Raw genomic sequence first — 22,016 nt, 5'->3', positions numbered from 1 at the left:
CATCAGCTTCCATGGATCTCGAGTGAGAATTACAGGGTTAAAACTGTAGAGGAAGACAGATACTGGAATATATGCAGTAAATAATTCAGGACGTAGTCTGCAACTGCTGCTCTGAGATGATGACGCTGGCACAGGAGAGGAATTCGTGGTGGACCATATCAGACCAGTCAGATAACTCAAAAAAAGACATGTGCCGGCAGCCTTTCTTCCCAGTCTCCACACATGAGTGAAATGAGAAGAAATTTTAATAAAAGGTACTAGAAGATACAGTAAAAGGTATCGACTTCCATGCTGAGTGTAGATGTGGATATTGACAGAAGTATAAGGATGTCCTCCATGAGCGGCCGTAGCAGTGTGTGTGTGTGTGTGTGTGTGTGTGTGTGTGTTCTCGCGCATGCATGTTTTGTGTGGCATTACTTTGCAAAAATAATTTCTTTGTCATTTGATTTTTTCCTCAACTTATTTCTGTATTCTGTGCTCAAATTATACAACTCTCACTACAGGACATGATTAGTAAGAAAGATGTTTCTTTGTTACAGGTGAGGTCGATAATCGTATTCAAGATACCATGGCAGTATTGCACTCTGCAATAAGGCGAGTATTGCAATCGCAAATGTACTTTCAGTGATATTCTGTTCAATTTTCAACAAATGGAGAACTCTATCAAAAGCATTTACGAAGGCACGCTGAAAAGAAATGCCTCTGAATTTTTTATATCATAACCCTTAATTTTTTTAAATGAACTTTATTAACATTCTACGTGTTTAATCTTCATGTCTACATATCTATTTCTCAATATAGTTACTCTGGTTACCGACACATTTCTTCAAACAAGAGTGTCGTTTTTTGATAACGTCACTGTAGTGCAGGGGAGGCCAGGAATTCCGCTCACAAGCCACGACGTGGCACAAGTGCCATAGCGCTCACATTTGCCCCACTGCCACGGCACGCTGTCGGAGCATTAGGAGAGGAAGAGGGGGAAACTGCCACAGCGCCTCATTTGAATGGCAATACTGCATACGACTTTGTTTATGCCTCACATTTTGCAACAACATAGGTTATTAACAAAAAAATGCAGTATCATTTAATTATTTTTGCTGCATTGAAGACGAAATACAGTTTTTATCTGATACAAAGTATCGGCGTACAGCCAAACGGAGACAATTTCACAGATTTTTGCACACAAGTTGCCATGATATCCATGACTTGCTTAGTTTCATAACCGAATAATGTGTCGATCGAAATACTGTAGCATTTTGCAGCCTCATTATGGAGACGTGGAAACTTCACCTGAGGAAAGCAACATAAACCTCATGACCGTTTTAACATAAAGGGATTTGTCATTAAAACATGAATTATCCTTCAGGTCAGTCAGATACATGTGCATATTCAACTGCAACAGCAAATGGTCTCGAAAACAGATGCAAAATTGTCAGTGTCCTCAAACATTCTTTCAAATTCTTAAAACCTCGCTGTGAAAGTAGGGAACTTGACTATCTTTGTCAGATTATGTCACTTCCATAACGTGATTTTCTTTTAAATGCATCCCCATCAAATCAGAATTAAGTTGTTTCTCACCTTGAAATGTCTTACTGTGGTCTGTGTGCATCGAAGTGTATTTAAAATGTGAGGTCGGCAATCCCTTTCCGATGTTTTAATTTTCGTTGTCGCGTTACTTTTTTCTTCGTAATTTCAATGACAACAACAGGTTTTAAATAGAAAAATCGTACCAGGCATGCCCCTCGACTTAAGTAACGCACTTTACTGGAATATACCCATCTTTCGATTCTATCGAAAACTTGTGCAACTGACAGTGTAATAGTGGGTGCAAACACAAAAACTTTACTATTTATACCACCAATTTTCTCACGTGACTCATATCTGCAAATTTAGCACAATATACATCTTAGTGTATAGAACAAACAATCCCGTGTGTCGATCGTTGTAATTTTTTGCTTATTTATGGTCATAGGAATCGTCATTATCACCAGCAGTCATCCTGTAAACTTTCCCACCCTATGATATGAAGGGTAATTGTTGTCACCCAGCGAACTGGCCAGTTTCGCCGCGTAATACTACTCTAATCAACAATTCCGCGAAACACGTGCTGTTGCGTTGCCAGTTTCAATCTGCTACACCATCAGGAAATGAGTGCAGGCTTTCCAGAGCTCAGTTCAAAAGCATTCATCGATGGCGCGTGTGTTGGAGCAGCTTTGGCCACAAGTACGTGCACTGCAGAGAGAGCAGTGGGAACCAGGGTGGGGGGAGCGAGTCACTCAAATATTGATGCTGCCGTCGTGTGTAACTGCGGGCTTTGCGTGCCTCGATTCTAATCGGGACACTCTTTGCGGCAAACCGGCAGGTCCGTGTTTCCCGCCCTCTGTTCTAATCCGGGGATTTGCCTTTGCCTTGGTGGCACGGGGCATTTGATGATTAAAAGTCCAAATTTCACGTTGTTAACGCTTACAGTTAGGTACACCGTTAGCTGACAATGGAAGAGAATGACCGTAAAACTAAATGGGCAATACTTTTCTGTTGGCTTCTCGTCACTTAACCTGGCGATCTGATTGAATAGCCGAGGTATAACTCGTGATAATATCATTCGTTTTGTTCTTAATTTCTTTAATTTGGTTTTTGTTTAACTACAGACACTTATTTTTGCAGTTTATTTAATTTTGTTTTTATTTAATTACGTAGGGAATGTCTTACTCATGACTAGAAACACAATAAGAGAAGGACGGTTGGGATTTAAGGTACTGCCCCGAAGAGGATTTCAGAGACAGTTCACGTTCGGATTAAGAAAATCTGGGTAGCAAATTTCAAAGGACAAATCTTGGTATTTTCGCTATTTGATTTAGGGAAATTACGAAGAATGTTCAAAAAAATGTGTGTGAAATCTTATGGGACTTAACTGCTAAGGTAATCAGTCCCTAAGCTTACACACTACTTAACCTAAATTATCCAAAGGACAAACACACACACCCATGCCCGAGGGAGGACTCGAACCTCCGCCGGGGCCAGCTGCACACGAAAAATGTAAATCGCAGTGGTTAGACGAGCATTTTAACCGAAGCGCTGCCGAATGCCATTTCTATCTTTTTGATCTATCATATTTGTAAACTTTAATACAAGTCAGAAATGTTACATAAACATCGACAATATTTGGTCTACTGGCTATATATGCAAACATGCGTGAATAAAGTGCAACAGATTTTACGTAGTACGTTGAACCCTGTAACCACTGAAGTAATAGACCTGTCCGTTGCAATAGTGACTCGCAGCATAAGACCAAGTATCCACCACCTTCTTCAGTGCACCCATGGAGACGTGGGACCAATAAATGTGGCACTTTAACAAAAAATCTTGACGCTGGGAATGGTATCTCAAGTACACACAATAAGCTTGTGATGTCGTGAGTGCTGATCGTAAATGCTTACACAAAGTAATTTAGATGTTTACACAGACCACATCTATCTAATTTAGGTTGAGGCTATTGAACTGAGCCGTACCGATCTTCCTGCAAGGCTACATGTATGCAGATGCAGTAGGTGAATTTAGAAATTACTGGCTGAAGTAGTCTAGAGCGCAACTATGCACGAACAGCATGATTGTTCGTGTGAAGGTAAAATTTGTGGTAGGAACGAATTATTCACTGTATCTTTCTTTCTTTTGCTACTGCCTTGACCTCGCATTGTGCGCAGGGTCGAGGGGTTAAGAACAGATTTGGCATGTATAATTGTAAGGGGTAGCCGGATGCCCTTCCTGCCGCCACCCAATACCCCCGGGACGGAAGAAGTGCACCCCAGCTGTCTGCGTCTAGTGGAAATCGTGAAATAGCGTGAATGTGTTGCAAATGTCTGCGAGTCGTGGAACTGAAGCGGACGTGGGTACCAGCCCGGTATTCACCTAGTAATGATAACATATAAAACAAACGTATCAAGTCACACATTAATATTGAGGTGTTACTGTTACTTAAATGGAAAACTATATTTGCATCTGCATCCATACTCTAGAAACCACAGTGAACTGCAAAGCATAAAATCGTTTCTTATTCATGGCGTAGTTGAGATTACTCTCATACCATTCGTATGTGGAGTGCGGGAAGAATGCTTCAGTGACTCTGTGCTCCGTATAATCAGTCTAATATTATCTTCAGTGTTCCCCGGGAGCGATTCGCAGGTGGCTGTAGTAAATGTCTTGTTTCAACGTTTAATGCCAGCACTTGACACCGTGTAAGCAGGCCCTTGGCGGGTTATTTGACGCCTACCTTCAAGTGGCCGGCAGCTACGGTTTTTCAACATCTCCGTGGCACTCTCCAGTGGTGCAGACAAACCTGTGAGCATTTGTGGGATCCCACGTTGTTTACGTTCAGTATCCTCTGTTACTCCTATTTGGTACTTTTCCCAAATATTCAGTCAACATTTTAGGCTGGGTTGTGGGGATGTTAAGTATACAATCTTCTTTATACACTCCTGGAAATGGAAAAAAGAACACATTGACACCGGTGTGTCAGACCCACCATACTTGCTCCGGACACTGCGAGAGGGCTGTACAAGCAATGATCACACGCACGGCACAGCGGACACACCAGGATCCGCGGTGTTGGCCGTCGAATGGCGCTAGCTGCGCAGCATTTGTGCACCGCCGCCGTCAGTGTCAGCCAGTTTGCCGTGGCGTACGGAGCTCCATCGCAGTCTTTAACACTGGTAGCATGCCGCGACAGCGTGGACGTGAACCGTACGTGCAGTTGACGGACTTTGAGCGAGGGCGTATAGTGGGCATGCGGGAGGCCGGGTGGACGTACCGCCGAATTGCTCAACACGTGGGGCGTGAGGTCTCCACAGTACATCGATGTTGTCGCCAGTGGTCGGCGGAAGGTGCACGTGCCCGTCGACCTGGGACCGGACCGCAGCGACGCACGGATGCACGCCAAGACCGTAGGATCCTACGCAGTGCCGTAGGGGACCGCACCGCCACTTCCCAGCAAATTAGGGACACTGTTGCTCCTGGGGTATCGGCGAGGACCATTCGCAACCGTCTCCATGAAGCTGGGCTACGGTCCCGCACACCGTTAGGCCGTCTTCCGCTCACGCCCCAACATCGTGCAGCCCGCCTCCATTGGTGTCACGACAGGCGTGAATAGAGGGACGAATGGAGACGTGTCGTCTTCAGCGATGAGAGTCTCTTCTGCCTTGGTGCCAATGATGGTCGTATGCGTGTTTGGCGCCGTGCAGGTGAGCGCCACAATCAGGACTGCATACGACCGAGGCACACAGGGTCAACACCCGGCATCATGGTGTGGGGAGCGATCTCCTACACTGACCGTACACCACTGGTGATCGTCGAGGGGACACTGAATAGTGCACGGTACATCCAAACCGTCATCGAACCCATCGTTCTACCATTCCTAGACCGGCAAGGGAACTTGCTGTTCCAACAGGACAATGCACGTCCGCATGTATCCTGTGCCACCCAACGTGCTCTAGAAGGTGTAAGTCAATAACCCTGGCCAGCAAGATCTCCGGATCTGTCCAACATTGAGCATGTTTGGGACTGGATGAAGCGTCGTCTCACGCGGTCTGCACGTCCAGCACGAACGCTGGTCCAACTGAAGCGCCAGGTGGAAATGGCATGGCAAGCCGTTCCACAGGACTACATCCAGCATCTCTACGATCGTCTCCATGGGAGAATAGCAGCCTGAATTGCTGCGAAAGGTGGATATACACTGTACTAGTGCCGACATTGTGCATGCTCTGTTGCCTGTGTCTATGTGCCTGTGGTTCTGTCAGTGTGATCATGTGATGTATCTGACCCCAGGAATGTGTCAATAAAGTTTCCCCTTCCGGGGACAATGAATTCACGGTGTTCTTATTTCAATTTCCAGGAGTGTAGGATGATTGCATATCACGGGTGCATCACCTAAGAACTCAAGTCAACCATCCACTTTACCTACGACTGAGGCTATGTCTTCATTCCATTTGATTATCCCGCAGTCTCTTACACCCAGGAACTTGTACGAGTTTACTAGTTTATAGGAAGCCACGGTTTTGAATTTTGTGAAGTGCACAATTTTAGATTTTTGAACGCTTAAAGAGAGTTGTCAGTCTCTGCACACTTCTGAAATCCCATCAAGATCAGAATGAATATTTCTGCACTTTTTTCCAGATAGTCCTTCCATTTAGATAATTGCTTCACCTGCAAAAATGGGAGAAACATCAGCTACAGGTATTTGAAAACAAGATTCCTAGGAAAATGTTTGGTCAATACTATGATAATCAATCGCAAAGCTGGAAGAGAGGACACAACACAGAAATCCACAAGCTGTCACAACAAGCAGCAACAATGACCAAAATAAATTCTTATGCGCTTCAATGGGAAGGCCATATGACGAGAATGAAACAGGATCAAGTGGTTTCAAGAATATTCATGGAGGAATCATTTGGTGAGAGACCAACAGGAAGACCCAAGAGTACATGGCTAAATGAAATTGAAACAAAATGCAACAGGACGGGCGTAAATACATAGTACGAAGCAGCACAAGACAGAAGAATTAGGAGGTAACGTGTGAGACCGGCGCGGGAGCTTAAAGTTCCTCAGAATAAAAGAAGAAGGTCATTAATAACATAAAAACTCTTGGGCACGGATGAAGTACTTCCGTTCTGGTCTACTACTCTCCATCCAAGAAACATTATGCGGCCTCCCCATCAAGAAATCGTTAGTTTTAAAACGCTGTTTGATATCGCATATGATCGTACTTCCATTAAGAAGCACAACTTTACGCGTGCGCATTGAAGGTGGTGCGGGTGCAGAAGCGGCTCGTTAAGTGTTCTCCACGTGTTCCTCTTCTAAAAACTAATGCAAGGTTCTCTCCTCCAGGTCAGATGTTACAGTGATTCTTCACTTTCTGAAGCTCACAATTCACACTTTTCGGGGTTAAGAACATCGTTTCCACATGTTGCATGTTTGATTATAAGACTTTCGTCTGTGCAGGAGGGCTTTTCGAGACAGTTGCACTGCCCTGCGTTCAACTCCAACAGCGCAACGGTACATGCAAATCATTTCCGCTAGCTCACCAGGCGTATGTAACGGTCACCGCTTAGTGTTCACATGGCGCTGCGTTTCCGATATTGAGTGCACACTGCTGTGTCAAAAGTGTTAGCATTCACTTTATCGCGTCTGGCTAATATAATGTACTCCCATAATGCTATTGGCTGACGCAGTTGCTTACACCAACAAGTAATGTGATTTGGAACAGAAGAGTAATTGTAGCGTACTCAATAAACAAAAGAATACAGTGAATCAACTCTCGAGCAAACACAATTGTACCATTCTCTTTGGGTAAATATAATTTCGATATAACTGGTAATCCCATAATTTTACGACACGTAGTGTAGTACACGACGAAGCCAGGTTGAAAGCTGGTGCTTTAAGCCACGAGAGAGAATATACTAGGTTTCTCCTCTAACAGTCATCAGGCGCAATATCTATGGTATTTAGGGAGATTTTGGCACTTCCATTTTTGCATTGTGTAGCGGGACTCAGCGCAAATAAAAACTGCTCATCACGCTGTTCTGCTTCTGCCACAGCACCATCTACATTTTATTATACGCAAATCACTGCTATGTTTTACGATGAGTTTAGGAAGACTCACGTCACTATAAGGTAGCGATTAGAGTACACTTTGCGTCAGGCAACGAATGGCTTCAGAGCGTGAGAACGGTGCGATGATGTACCGTGTTTATCGTATTGGACAGAAGCAGGCAGCTGCAACTCACGTACGAGACTTGGCGCAAAGGAGCGTAACTTCCATTTATATTTATTGTTTGAGTGTTAATACCATTCTACAGCTGTACTTCTGACGTTACTTTGATAGCTTGTTAATAAAAATTTCAGCAACTTTTAATCCACACCCAATAGATTAAAGACACATTTAAATTAACGTTACCAGCCGTTGGTCAAAAACAACGAGCCAATCATAGATGCGCCCTGACTCAGTAAGCGACAAGTTATTAAGGTACCTGCAACGACTCTGCCATCCGTCTTCGGGAGGAGACACGTTCTTTGATGTCTCGAGTGGGGTTCAGAGCAAAAGTTAATGGAGTCTTTAAACATTGCCTCTAATAACGCTTGTGTCCGATCTCGTTTTTGCTGTTAGATCGTGTGGATCATTCTGTAGTTTCTTTTCCCGGTGTTCTGAATTAATTTGAATCCAGATGCTTTGCTGTGATTAATGATAGTAGAGTGGCTCTCAGAATCGTTTCCTGATAGAACCTTCCCATCCTCATATTCTTTAGACTGTCTTCCATGCGACGCGCAGAATCAGAGGAAGGTGCCAGTTTGTTTCCTGCTACAAACAAAATCACTTTTGAAAAGGAATTTTATGCGCCCAGGAATAGAGCTATCCATAATAATACTAGCGTGATATTTCTTTTATCAGTATGTATTGACAGTGTCAGTAAACCCCCCACCCCCCGCTCACTGCTAACGCCATGCAGCAACGCTAACCATCCTCGACGTCGGATGTCTCATGGTGGTGTTGTGGGCACGTGACGAGGTAACAATAAGAGCAGCAGACACGGACGGGGGATACTATAGCGAAGATATGGGCTGCAAATGGCAAAACCATTGACATAGGTGGCATTGACAACGGGCAAATTATTATTACGCAGAGCCTGTGAGCGAGTATCTGGAAAACAGCGAAACTGGTCGAATAATGACGTGCTACTTTCACTATCTACGGAAAGGGAAGAAGGACAGTGGAACTACTACTAGACGCTAAATGGTTGGACGTCTTCAACTCTTCAAAGAACGTGGGGTTTGGAAGCTTGTCTGCTCTGTAAAGTAGGATAGATGTTGAACTGTGGTAGCTCTGCCGAAAGAGCACTGTGCTCTGGTGCACGCACAAGTTCTCCAAGAACACCGTTGTTGGACATGGAGATCCGCAGCAGACCACCCCCACGTGTTCACATGCTGACACAACGGAATCGTCGGTTACGATCGTAGTGGGCACAGGACAGGCGGGATTTGACCATCGATCAATGTAAACGAGTCGGCTGTTCGGGTTCCTACACTGCTTGGACGGTCATCTCCAAAGACGCGTCGTCGATGTGAACGGCGGCTCGAAAGGTGCAGTGCGCCACGGACTCATGGTGGTGGGAGCAGTATTATGCCATGGGAGACATCCTCCTACACTTGCATGGGACCTGTGATAGTAATCGAAGACACGCTAACAGCTGCGAACCACCTGCATCCCATCATGCTTGATGTCTTCCCCAACAGCGATGTCATCTTTCAGCATTATAATTGTCCATTTCTTGGAGCCAGAAACATGCTACAAAGATTTGAGCTGCATTATAGCGAATTCGCGTTGATGTACAGGAGACCAACTTCGTGTGATGCGAATCCTATTGAATCCATCTGGGTCGCTATCGGGCACCATCGCCGCGTGCCCAAATCAGAGGCCCGTTATTTAAGAAAATGATATAACCTGTACTTAGACATCTAATGCCACATATTTCCACAGATCTACCAACAAGCTGTTGTAACCGTGATATCTAGAATCATAGAATCAATGATGTATTTCGTTCCAAAGACGGACAAACAAGCTATTAAGCAGGTGGTCATGATGTTTTGACTCATCAGTGTACCTCATTTTTAGATTAATAATTTAAGCTAGTACAAGTTGTATTTTTTTAGGTTGGGTAGGTCTTCCACGGTAAGAGCAGGCCAGTAGCTGTTATTTTCCCCCTGGGCAGCAGGTCAGGTGTTGAAGTATGAACACGTGGTTGCAAAATGGGTAATCTGTACTGATAGGTGCAGTTACGACTCTGCAGCCAACACCATGTCTAAAGTTTGTGACGTGTTAGTAAGAAGACTATTCGCTGCAGAGAAAAACAACCATCACACTGGTGTGTGTACGTATTAAGTTACCAAATATAAAAATATCTGTATTTATACGCGTTACATACTCTATATATGAACTATCTACTGTGTGATATATACTGCTTTCGAGATGTTGCTGAAGATGTCGTCCGTTTACATCAATGTGCAGCTGGTGTCTGCGAGCTAATAATTATCTCACGCGGTGGAAACAATCGAGTTTTTCATGGATAATGGCTGCAGCTTCAGCTAGTCGGGATAATCAGCTAATCTGGTGTGGTTATCGGTGTCATACGTTCTCCCAAACTCACCCCTAAGGATTTCTTTTCGTGGGGTGGAGATAAGCGTAGCTCTCCCATCGAGACAGGTGCTTTCCAGCAGCTGCTGGAAAACAGCTCGTGGAAAATGTCGGCACTTCCAAGATGAGTGCTTTTAGCGGGAGCCGAAAATTACCACTGGAAGTGCTTGCATTCTCTTCTGGAGACTGTCAGCATGTTTAAACCATTTTTTGAGAGTACCATGGAGCTTCGGAAATAAGAGTCTATAGGCATGTTAGTGTCGTGAGTTCTCTGGAATGGTCCTGATTAGAGAGTATTACGGATTTATGAATTCGTTTGTTAATGGGCGACAGTAATGCGCAATGTATTTATTCCAGTACGGAAAAGAAGCAAATTTCAATTTGGGTTTCCTGTGCGCAGTAGTATGCGACTTTATTTGCGTGTGGCTACTAGCAAGAGGCCGGTGTCAGAATGTGTAGTCATAATGTACCTAGTGATGAGACATTATGGAAGATACAGACACCTTTTGGCGGAAAAACCAGAACATCGTAGGTATTAATAGGTACTTGCAGAATATCTACGAAGACCTAGCAGTAAAAAAAGCACGGTGAGTCGTTCGGCGAGGAGTCTGTCATCACAGCAAAGTCGCGCAGACCTGTCCGATATCCCGCGTGCCGGCCGGCCGCACGCAGCTGCGACTCCTGTAATGTGTGAAAGTGCAGGCACTCTAATTTGAGGTGATCGAAGGATCACAGTCAGACACCTCGCTGCTTAACTCGGCACTTGTCCACGAATTGGGGTACTCAGTTGTGTGTGCCCCATGAATTCCTCGACGGTTAACAGAAGACCAGAAAGAGCAACGAAAGACCATATGACCAGAATTGTTTGCGCATTACAAGGCTGATCGATGAAACATGAGCTCATCACTTTGAACTGGAAACAGAACGGCAATTCATGGAATGGTGCCGTATCGTCGGCAAGTAACGTCACAACGCGGTCTTCTGGGCTCTGGAGGGATTATTCTGATTGATGTCCTCCCTCGTGGTGCAACGATCAACTCAGAAGTGTACTACGCTACTCTCGGCAAATCGAAGAAGCGACTTCAAAGTGTTGGTCGACACAAAAAGGTAAACGAACTTCTCCTTTCCCATGACAACACTAAACGTCACACAAGTTTACACAGCTGAGAGTTCTCCCTCATCCACCCTACAGCTCACATCTCCCAACCTTCCAACTTCCATCTGGTTGGCCCAATGAAAGATGTACTCCACAAGAAGCAAGGTTCGCAGAAGAGCTTCTGTAAAGTTTGGAAAGTAGGAGACGAGGTACTGGCAGAAGTAAAGTTGTGAAGACGGGGCGTTAGTCGTGAATGAGTAGCTCAGATGGTAGAGCACTTGCCCACGAAAGGCAAAGGTCCCGAGTTCGAGTCTAGGTCCGGCACGCAGTTTTAATCTGCCAGGAAGTTTCATATCAGCGCACACTCCGCTGCAGAGTGAAAATCTCATTCAGTACTCTGATGATGGGGAGGTTACTCATGCAGCAGGACGTTAGCTCCAACGTCGACCATTAGAATAGTATCTTACGGGCATACAGGCCCTCGCAGTAAGTTGACGTAATACCGTCGCATTGAATGGATATTATGTTGAAAAATTGTATTTTATAGTCAAAAGAGTGGAAAATAATGTGGTGCATTGGAATACTGAGTAAAACCTACATCTACGTCTACATACATACTCCGCAAGCCACCATACGGTGCGTGGCGGAGGGTACCTCGTACCGCAACTAGCATTTTCTCTCCCTGTTCCACTCCCAAACAGAACGAGGGAAGAATGACTGCCTATATGCCTCTGTACGAGCCCTAATCTCTCTTATCTTATCTTTGTGGTCAAACCAACCTTTTTTCCGAAAATAAAAACGTGTTTATTAGTTATTGAACACCTCTCGTATAATTAGTGTTGTTTTTGCAAGATGACAGGCATTCTGGCCTCATCATACACTTATTAAGGGCCATCAAACCAGTCTATCCTGCATTTCTAAAATCTGGATATCCATAAATTCAAATTAATGTTTCAGTACCGTATTACACTGGCATTCAAAGAAGAAATTGGAAGCTACGTACTAGCAAGTACGTGATCGGGATTATGATGAATGCAAATTGTAATTCTGTTCATCTCACGTAGCAGACGAGCTGGAACTTTTGGGCTCTCAGGAGGCCAACCACTCACTATACCAGGAAGAGGGAGGACATCCAGTCACTTGGAATTGCGGATGGAATCCCGATCATTGGCTGGAGGCTTTCTCTTTTGATTTAGAGTCTCAGGGGCCAGAGTGAGGGTCGCTTTCAATTTCTACATCGGCTAATGGCAGTTTTATCATGAAGGTCTCATGTTTTCGACAGGAACGCGCAACCTCGGCTTCATGGCTGCCCTATTGTCTGACATTTCAGAGAAATAGTCGCTGAGCTCTACAGGATAGCTGAAAGAACGGCGCCACATGAAGCACCCCAGTTATCATATTCTTTTGGCGCTTGTCACAAAAAAAAAAAAAAAAAAAAAAAAAATCCGTGCAAAGTCCTGATGGAGGCTATGACAGGCTGCTCTACTGTCCCATTAGCACACATTTGCAGTCACTGTCGGGAATTAGAGCTAAGGAACGGTACTGGCACCTAGGTTGAGGTGTATGGTACTCGGAGTGAAGATGAATTTGTTGTAATGCCATAAATGGCGAAAGTTACGTTTATTGGCGATGACTGACCAAGTTCTGTCACAGCGAAACGGTAGCTTTCTGTATTCAAGATGGAATGGAAATAAGAGGAGTTGCTTCCTGCCAGCCACAGTAGTAGGTCACTTACTTTGCCACTTCTGTTGCAGAGTAATTTCATTCGAAGTTTCACTTGCCCAGCCACCCGGAAAAACACTTAAGATTTTTCGTACTCGTCTTAGTCGGTCTATAAGGCGGAGCCCATCTCCGAGCTACGCAGAAGTCACTAGTGGAAGTCATCGTCAGCACCGGGAATCGACAAGCGGGAGGTCCGGGTTCGAGTCCCGGTCCGGTACAAATTTTCACTGTCGGCAATCCATTCTATAGCTGATGGTTATCATTATTCACAATTGCGAATACATTTGATGTATTTACGTGTTTAGTTTATGTTAATATATATTATTCTTCCTTGTACAAAATCTCGATCAGTTTTGTGTTCCATTTAAAGAAAGTAAACGTAATTTGAAATTTTTTGGAAGGCATTCATATATTAAACAGCCACACTTGCCAAAATTCTTTCCCATCATCACTTCTGGAGGGAAACTTTGATCGATTAATTTAAAGGATACTTTTATCAGGGCCACTATAATATTGCGTTATACACCGTGTGCAGAGCCAATATAAACCCACTTGGGTGTGATTTGCATAACATCGCGATTCCGCCCCATAACTTGCATAGCAGTTGAGTGTCCCACAATAGCAAACACGCCGCTAGTTTCCGTATTGGCGACCCTGATTATTGGTTGCTTCCGCTAGCTTCCGTTGAGGCGTTTCCTGCAACGCTGGAAGTTTTCGAGGGTCTGTAAGAGGCGTCGTTATGGAGTCGCCAGTAGGAGTGGAACTGGAGCTTCTACGGCACGCTGTCGGCGGGACATGGTGGATGGTGCCTTCACCCGGAGACGAGTTTAGGGGATCGAGCTGAGGAGCGTTTGGCGGTTTACTGCAAGAAGCAGAGGGAGACGTAAGTAATTATTTTAGCCAGCAGAGGAATTCGCCGGCGGTGCTGCTACTCCCAGATAATGGGGCGGCTCGCCGCGAACGGGTGGCAGGCAGACGGACGGCCGCTGCAGGTAGTGACGTCAGAGCCCGCCCCCACCTATTGATTGGCCCCTTCCCCTCCCCCTGGGCCTGAGCGGCGCGGCCACAGATTAACTGCTGGCAGTTGGGTGGGACGCAGCCTAGCCACACCGCCCCTCCCCTTGGACCGTCTGCCGCCGGTAGTCCACCGTACAGATGCCGGCAACGGAAGCTGTTTGCCCCCGCACGTTGATATACAGGCAGCGTTGTAAACCTTTATTTTACAGCACCTATGAACTCCAATACAGAGCGTCCACTGCGATCTCATTAGGAAATCTGAGCGCAGCTGCAGGATCCAGTGCAGAAGGAACTCACAATGAATGGGACATCAGCTGTGGCGACTGTTCAACTTCCGGAGAAGTCGGTCTTGTCATAGGAAAGGGTAAAGCCACCAAAACCGAAGACACCTTGTAAGGTAGCAGATCTTGCACCTTACATGATGCTAAATCAGTACTAATACACGAATAATAATTGATAATTGGCCCACCGGTAGGAGAGAATGGACGCAGAAAAGGAAGTTGTGTGTGTCATGTCAGACTAACGAAATAGGTTCAGAGGCTGGAACACGGCCGGAACCCCTAAGGAAGGTGTTTATGTCATGTCAAACTAACGGGATGGCCGCGGCCGGACCCCTTTGTCAGCTGGCACTTCAGACCACCAAAGACGTCCGGAGAGGCTGGGCCATCACAACAAGAAATGAGAAGGAGCTATATGCGAAAGAGAGAAAGACGATTTCGCGCCACAGTGGAAAATTTGCGGAAGACTGTGACAGGATTGGCGCAGAGCGCGTAGAGATACGTGTTAAAAGTTTGGCGGCAACAGTAATCGCGGGAGAATTCTGTGTCGTGGTTGGGCACAAACGCGCACGGATACATGGAAGTCTGTGTCGTGATTGGCTACAAACGCGCACGGATCCATGCGGCGAAGAACGGCCAGGTTTGCAAAAACTCTGAAGGGGGACTCTGGGGTCGGCTGTGAAGGGAAGCAGTCGCGGTGTCTGGCTGCCCTGCTTCGAGAGCGTGGAGAGAAGTAGGGTGGAGAAGTTACCGGCATTGAGTACAGTAGTTACTCTCCAAGTCTGAATAGTTTGGAGCATACGACTCCACACAAGTAGCATTATCTGTTCCTCTGAGGAGAGAAACGGATTTGTACTAACTTGTGGTGTTCATATGCAATCTGAAGTGTACCTTTGCTGCCGCGCACTTGGGTCGACCAACTACTCTTGGCATATGCGCAAGTAGCTCGCTCACGGGAATGACGGCATCACGACGTTGGCTGGGCCGACCGTTGTAATCATCACGGAGAATTACGGTGATATTAGCAATCATTAGCCAAAGTAGGACACTGGAATTCTTAATGGGTTCGTATTCCGATAGCTCTTTGACTGGCGCGAGTCTGTGTCCGTTCAGACAGAACTGCAATAGAGTCACTTGCGGGTTCAGTGTTGACTTATGTACTTAGGAAAAGAGGATACATTGTGCCAATGATAGGCTAGTTTGGTTAGCGAGTGTATTGTATTGTCATGTTAAGCTGTAAATATTGCTCATCCTGTTCTGAATAAATCTTAATGCTAATCACCGCATTATTGATTTCGCAGCTAGCAGTCACCATATTTTTTCCGGCCAGAGTGGCCGAGCGGTTCTAGGCGCTACAGTCTGGAACCGCGGGACCGCTACGGTCGCAGGCTCGAATCCTGCCTCGGGCATGGATGTGTGTGATGTCCTTAGGTTAGTTAGGTTTAAGTAGTTCTAAGTTCTAGGGGACTGATGACCTCAGATGTTAACTCCCATAGTGCTCAGAGCCATTTGAAGCAATCACCATATATTTGTTTAATAATTGGAGTGTAATGATAATTTCGATGCAAATGATACTGGGGGCATAACCGTGCGTTTAAACAGAGTCAACTTCGGTCAGATAGCAACTCTAGGTCGACTAAGACTACCAATAGATATTTTTCAGTATATCGTTAATTTTACAATAAATCCCCGTACGTTGCAACCTACACCCTACGTCCGACAGTAAACACTGCCAGTTCGAAGAACTAATGAAGCCACTATGTCAACAGGTAAGGAACTCGTACGAATCAAGAATTGGTGGAGTTCTTTTGCAACATTCACTGTCATTAATGGTGCAACGCTACATCACCAACACCTGCTTCCAGTATGGTGACCGTTTTTGCGAACAGTGGAAGAATTGATTATGGAGTCTAACCAGGCGCCAGGGAAAATTTTGAGGACATTGCTCCTAAGACCGTATGCCTCAGACCCAACTATGTAGACGACACATTCATTGTAGGCTACATGGAAGTGAGGCCCAGTATGATTCCTCGCAATCCCCCAACGACATCCACGAGAGAGAAATCATTATAGACTCAGTCAGCAGTCTGTATTGATATTTCGATGCGGGAGAAGCAAGATGGTATTGTGTACACTGAGCACAATTATGTTGGATTTTGGGTAGGCCAGAGTCGTGTGCAAGGCTGGTTGATTTTGGTTGCGCGTAGTGAAGGAATTCGAAATTAGGACTGACGATGGCATGGTAAATTGTAGAGAAATTAGGGCCCAAACGTATACATAAACACAGTCGTTTGTCCCTCTCTCTATTTGCGAGTGGAACAGGAAAAGAAATGAGTAGAAGTGGTACGGAGTACTGTATGGTGGCTTGAGGAGTATCTATGTAGACTGCCGACAACGAGACTTGACCGTAGACCATCTTGCTCCTCCCACTCGCCTTAAGGCACCGAGAGGTCGAACCGCCCCACCAGAAAGGAAGGAACGCCGAGGTCGTTAGAGGGGAAGCGCAAGCTCGTATTTGGGAACAGAATCATCTGTGTCCTTGTAAAGGAGCCATATAGGGATTCGTCTTAAGGAATTAAGAGAAATCAAGGGACACACAAATTCATATGTCCGGAGGATGCTTTGAAAAATTGCTCTCCAGAATATCACTGCACCACCAGCGACACATCGGAACGTAGCGCCATTTCGAAAGACTCACTCATCTAGAAACCCAAGAACATTATATATTGGATTTTTTGAAATCTTTTTTGAGAGTTAGTTACACCAATAATTGGTTTCAGTAAACCCAAAACGTTTTTATTCCTCATACATCCCTGTTTCTTTGCTGCGAAGGAGAATAATAATGAGTCTTTTTTATCTGCGCTGAGCACACGACACGCAATATAAGGTATTGCAATTTTACCATCGTCTCCAGGCATATGCTGCGCGTGACGAAGCTATACAGCAAACTAAAGGCTGCCTGTGTTGTATGTTGTAACAGACTATCTTCAAGTAATTCATTGGTGCTAGCGACTCAAATCATAGGAAAAATTATCTTTGATTGGAAAGTCCTCATCCATCTATCGCGTCATTTCCATGCCTATATACTTCTCAGCGATAAAGTAATAGGTAATTAGTTTTACCATCCTGCAAATAAAAATATCTCAATACAAAAATGTGATTTATGACAACCACCACAGTGTAAAGCCTGTTCAAAAAAAATGGCGACAGCAAGTTAAAAACTGCAAACGCTTTCAGATGCCACTGACGTAAGGCGCCTCGTGACTCTGCGGAAGACACCAAGCCGGCATCTGTTTCCATGTTCCGCCTCTGCCTATACAGAGTGCTCAGAAACAGTCTGGAAAGTTTGTAAGGAAGTTGCAGGGTAGATTGCGGTGAGAAATAATTGTAAAGGAAGACTTCGACACGATGCGCCGCCTCCGAGTTAATCAGTATGGAAGTTGTCCTTTTAGGTCGTTGCGCGAGTAAATTCTAGCGGCCTGCCAGTGATGAGTCGCCAAACGTGTTCTTCGTTTGGTTTCCTGAAACTGAACAAGAGACCGATACAAAAATTGGACAAGGGGAGGTAGTAAGGATCGAAACTGAGCAGTCCCCTGCGCTATCATATAGGCTATGAGAAAAATCAATGTATTGGGCGGGTCGCTTGATATTGGGAGCGGGACGGCGTGGTTGGCTAACTTCGATGCTAATAGCTAGGAAATGCCTCAACGTATGGAATTTTTTCTTAACAATTATTTCTCAGCGTAACGTGCCCTGCAACATCCTTACAAGCTTTTCATGCTGTTTCTGAACACCATGGCTGTTGTGATCAAACCTATTTAGCGCTCAGGCTCACCAACAGACCAGTCCACATTTGTATGATTAAGAAGTTTGGCGAACGGCGTCCGTAGTGGAATTAAGGAAACCTCTGATTTCTTTACTTACATAGCTTACTGCCCTTCTCACAGAATGTCCATGGTCGTAGAAACATGGCCCTTCCGTAGCATCTTCGAACCCTGCCAGTGAGCTTTATATGTGCGCTATTATCTTTTGACTTTTGTTTCTCGGGCCTTTGTCCCAGTGATATCAAGGCCTTCTTACTGAGATTATTACTGATTTAAACCCCGCTTCCACAGAATCCATTTACGCTGTGTTACCACTGCGCTTCCTAGCTTGGTTTTTATGCATTACTTATAACTGCTTCATGTTCGTGCAAATATACTGAAAAGCGGGTGAAAACCATTCATAAGACTACACCAATGGCGAATTGTCGGTCAACCGTGTCATTAAATGTGGAAGAACAGTAATTATTTGATTAATAAACGGAACTGAAAACAATTCAAATTACTGACAAACAACGTCAGAATTAATGAACTGCGATAAATCATACGTACACGTTTAATATGATTTATTATTCTTGTATTGACCGCTTCGTCAACGCTTGGCAGAATGTGGTAATAATTAGGATAAAAAGCATTTTTCTTTTGAAATTAGTGTTACACTCTTTGAGTTACCTTTGTTTTTACTCCCCAGAGGCGCTATTGGAGCATACTTCATAAACCTCTTGAAATAAACGAATTTTCCCCCATGAACAGATACTGCGCGGGTCCCGATCACGTATGACGAACGAGGTGGTTCTGCAGTAGTGCACTGGACTTGGGCCTGGTAGGACCAGGCTCGTCGTCCAGCCATCCGATTTCGGTTTTCCATAATTTACTGAACCGCTTAAGGCGAACGCGGGGATGGCGTCTTTGAAAGAGCATGACCCATTTCCTTACCCAGTCCGTGTTTGTGCTTCATCATCGTCGAAGAGACGTTCATTCATTACGGAATAAAGCTGTCGTGTCCCGAGAGGGAGTAAGATAGACATGTTGCTACAACCCAGAGGGCTGACCTCCCTCGATCTTCTTGATGAGTGGAAATATGCGTGGGCTGCTTGCAGACTCCAACTGGTGTAGAAGAGAAGCTAAAAAAGCGGTTCTGAGCACGGAACTCGGTGAGATTTTCTTAAGGAGGCAGGGAAATAGTTCTAAGTCCGATGACTATTGAATATGAAGGTTCCTCTGGAACTGCTACTAACCCTACTTCGTATCAGTTGCGAATCGTCTTGCCCTGGCTCTTTCCCTCTAGCGACGGCGGTGCCGATGATAACGTACACTGTGTGATCAAAAGTATCCGGACACCTGGCTGGAAATAGCTTAAAAGTTGGCGGCGTCCTCCATCGATAATGCTGGAATTCAATATGGTGTTTGCCCACTCTTCGCCTTGATGACAGCTTCCACTCTCGCAGGCATACGTTCAATCAGGTGCTAGAAGGTTTCTTGGGGAACGGCAGCCAATTCTTCATGGAGTGCTGCCTTGAGGAAAGGTATCGATGTCGGTCGGTGAGGCCTGGCACAGAGTCGGCATTCCAAAACATCCCGAAGGTGTTCTGTAGGATTCAAGTTAAGACTCTGTAGTTGTCGTGTAACCACTCCACCACAGGCCGCGCATTATGAACAGGTGCTCGATCGTGTTGAAAAACGCAATCACCAGTACCGAATTGCTCTTCAACAGTGGGAAGCAAGAAGGTGCTTAAAACATCACTGTAGGCATGTGCTGTGATAGTGCCAAAGAAAACAACTAGGGGTGCAAGCCCCCTTCATGAAAAACACGAACACACCATAACACCAACGCCTCCGAATTTTACTGTTGGCACTACACACGCTGGCAGTTAAGGTTCACCGGGAATTCGCCATACCCACACTCTGCTATCGGACCGCCACATTGTGTACCGTGATTCGTCACTCCACACAACGTTTTTATACTGTTCAATCGTCCAATGTTTATGCTCCTTAGACCAAGCGAGGCATCGTTTGGTATTTACCGGCATGATGTGTTACTTATGAGCAGCCGCTCGACCATGAAATCCAAGTTTTCTCACCTCCAGCCTAACTGTCATAGTACTTGCAGTGGATCCTGATGCAGTTTGGAATTCCTGTGTAACGGCCAGGACAGATGTCTGCCTATTACACATTACAGCCCTCATCAACTGTCGGCGGTCTGTGTCAGTCAACAGACGAGGTCGGCCTGTACGCTTTTGTACTTTACGTGTTCCTTCAAGTTTCCATTTCACTATCACATCGGAAGCTGTGGACCTAGGGATGCTTAGCAGCGTTGAAATCTCGCGTACAGACGTATGATACAAGTGACACCCAATCACCTGACCACGTTCGAAGTCCTTTAATTACGTGGTGCGCCCCATTCTGCCTTCTCACAATGTCTAATGACTACTGAGTCGCTGATATGGAGTACCTGGCAGTAGGTGGCAGCACATTGCATCTAATATGAAAAACGTATGTTTTTGGGGTGTCCGGATACTTTTGACCACTTACTATATAGACCTAATTCCGATATCAAGCGATGAGCGACGCAGAGGCGGTGTCGACTTTGCACTGATGGGTCCCCCTATGACCTGAAGTATTGCTGGACGCCTATTTCACTAAAAGCTCATCACGACGTGGTTTCTCGTACCTTCTGTGAAGCACGAGACTATTGACGCACGCATTCAGTAATTATCTTCCTGCCACGGCCACATCAGTTCTTCCTGCCGCTCGTGCAGCCCATTCCTGAAGCTGTTTTGTCGAGCCAGCGTTGCAACAAACAATTTATGTTGAAGCAACGGCACAGCTGGAAGAACGTGGTTTACCCGGAACGTCAGCCGGAAACAACTCCGGCCGGACTGACGTTAGTGAAACCCTACGCGACCGTGCTGCACACAAACGCCACATAAGTTTTAAGCTGAAGAAACTTACACCCTAATTCAGGAAAGAAACATGAGTAGACTACGTAAATATAGAGTTTAAGCTTAAATAAAAAAGTGTCTTCTTAGTGCTTAAATAAAAGGCTTGCTTATTGTAATTGGTATTTATTACGATTTATGCTTATATTAGAATATTTATGAATAATCCAGACTTTCGGTAATGTAGGTTACGTCAGGTCCCACCAAGTCTGGATAAACCAACGTCTTGTGCGCATTTCCACCAGCAAAAAAATGCATCCACTTTGCCACGTACCACCCCACTGATTCCAGGTTTGTTTTCTGTTGGCTCTTTAATTTTAACGACAACCTTTCTAAATGCCTAAATGTAGGGTCCAAGTAGTGTGCTTGGAAGATATTTGGTATGCTTCAGTCACTGTGCTTCTTTTAAATTATGTATCGCCACTTAGAAGTCGATACAACAGATATTTTCGGTCTCTTCTGCACAGACCACATATGTGTGCGAAATATTGCCGTTTATTTTCATGTCACACTTACTCTTGAATTGCCTGTCACTATGTCTAAACGGGCTACCAGTACTCGCGATAACTCCTGTTATGTCTCACAGGTGCCCATACGTGCCTAAGGGCATCAGTCCCCGAAGAATGGGTCGCATAGAGCTATAGATGGCGTAGGAACAATCTTTTGCGACGAGGTGCGTGACAGCTTCACACTATCATAACCACATAACTAATGAGGAAGTATTGAATAGGATTGGGGAGAAGAGAAGTTTGTGGCACAACTTGACCAGAAGAAGGGATCGGTTGGTAGGACATGTTCTGAGGCATCAAGGGATCACCAATTTAGTATTGGAGGGCACCGTGGAGGGTAAAAATCGTAGAGGGAGACCAAGAGATGAATACACTAAGCAGATTCAGAAGGATGTAGGTTGCAGTAGGTACTGGGAGATGAAAAAGCTTGCGCAGGATAGAGTAGCATGGAGAGCTG

The sequence above is a fragment of the Schistocerca piceifrons genome, chromosome 1, assembly GCF_021461385.2.
Source record: "Schistocerca piceifrons isolate TAMUIC-IGC-003096 chromosome 1, iqSchPice1.1, whole genome shotgun sequence".
Classification (NCBI taxonomy): domain Eukaryota; kingdom Metazoa; phylum Arthropoda; class Insecta; order Orthoptera; family Acrididae; genus Schistocerca; species Schistocerca piceifrons.
The sequence above is the reverse complement of the archived record's forward strand: the minus strand, read 5'-3'. Positions refer to the sequence as shown.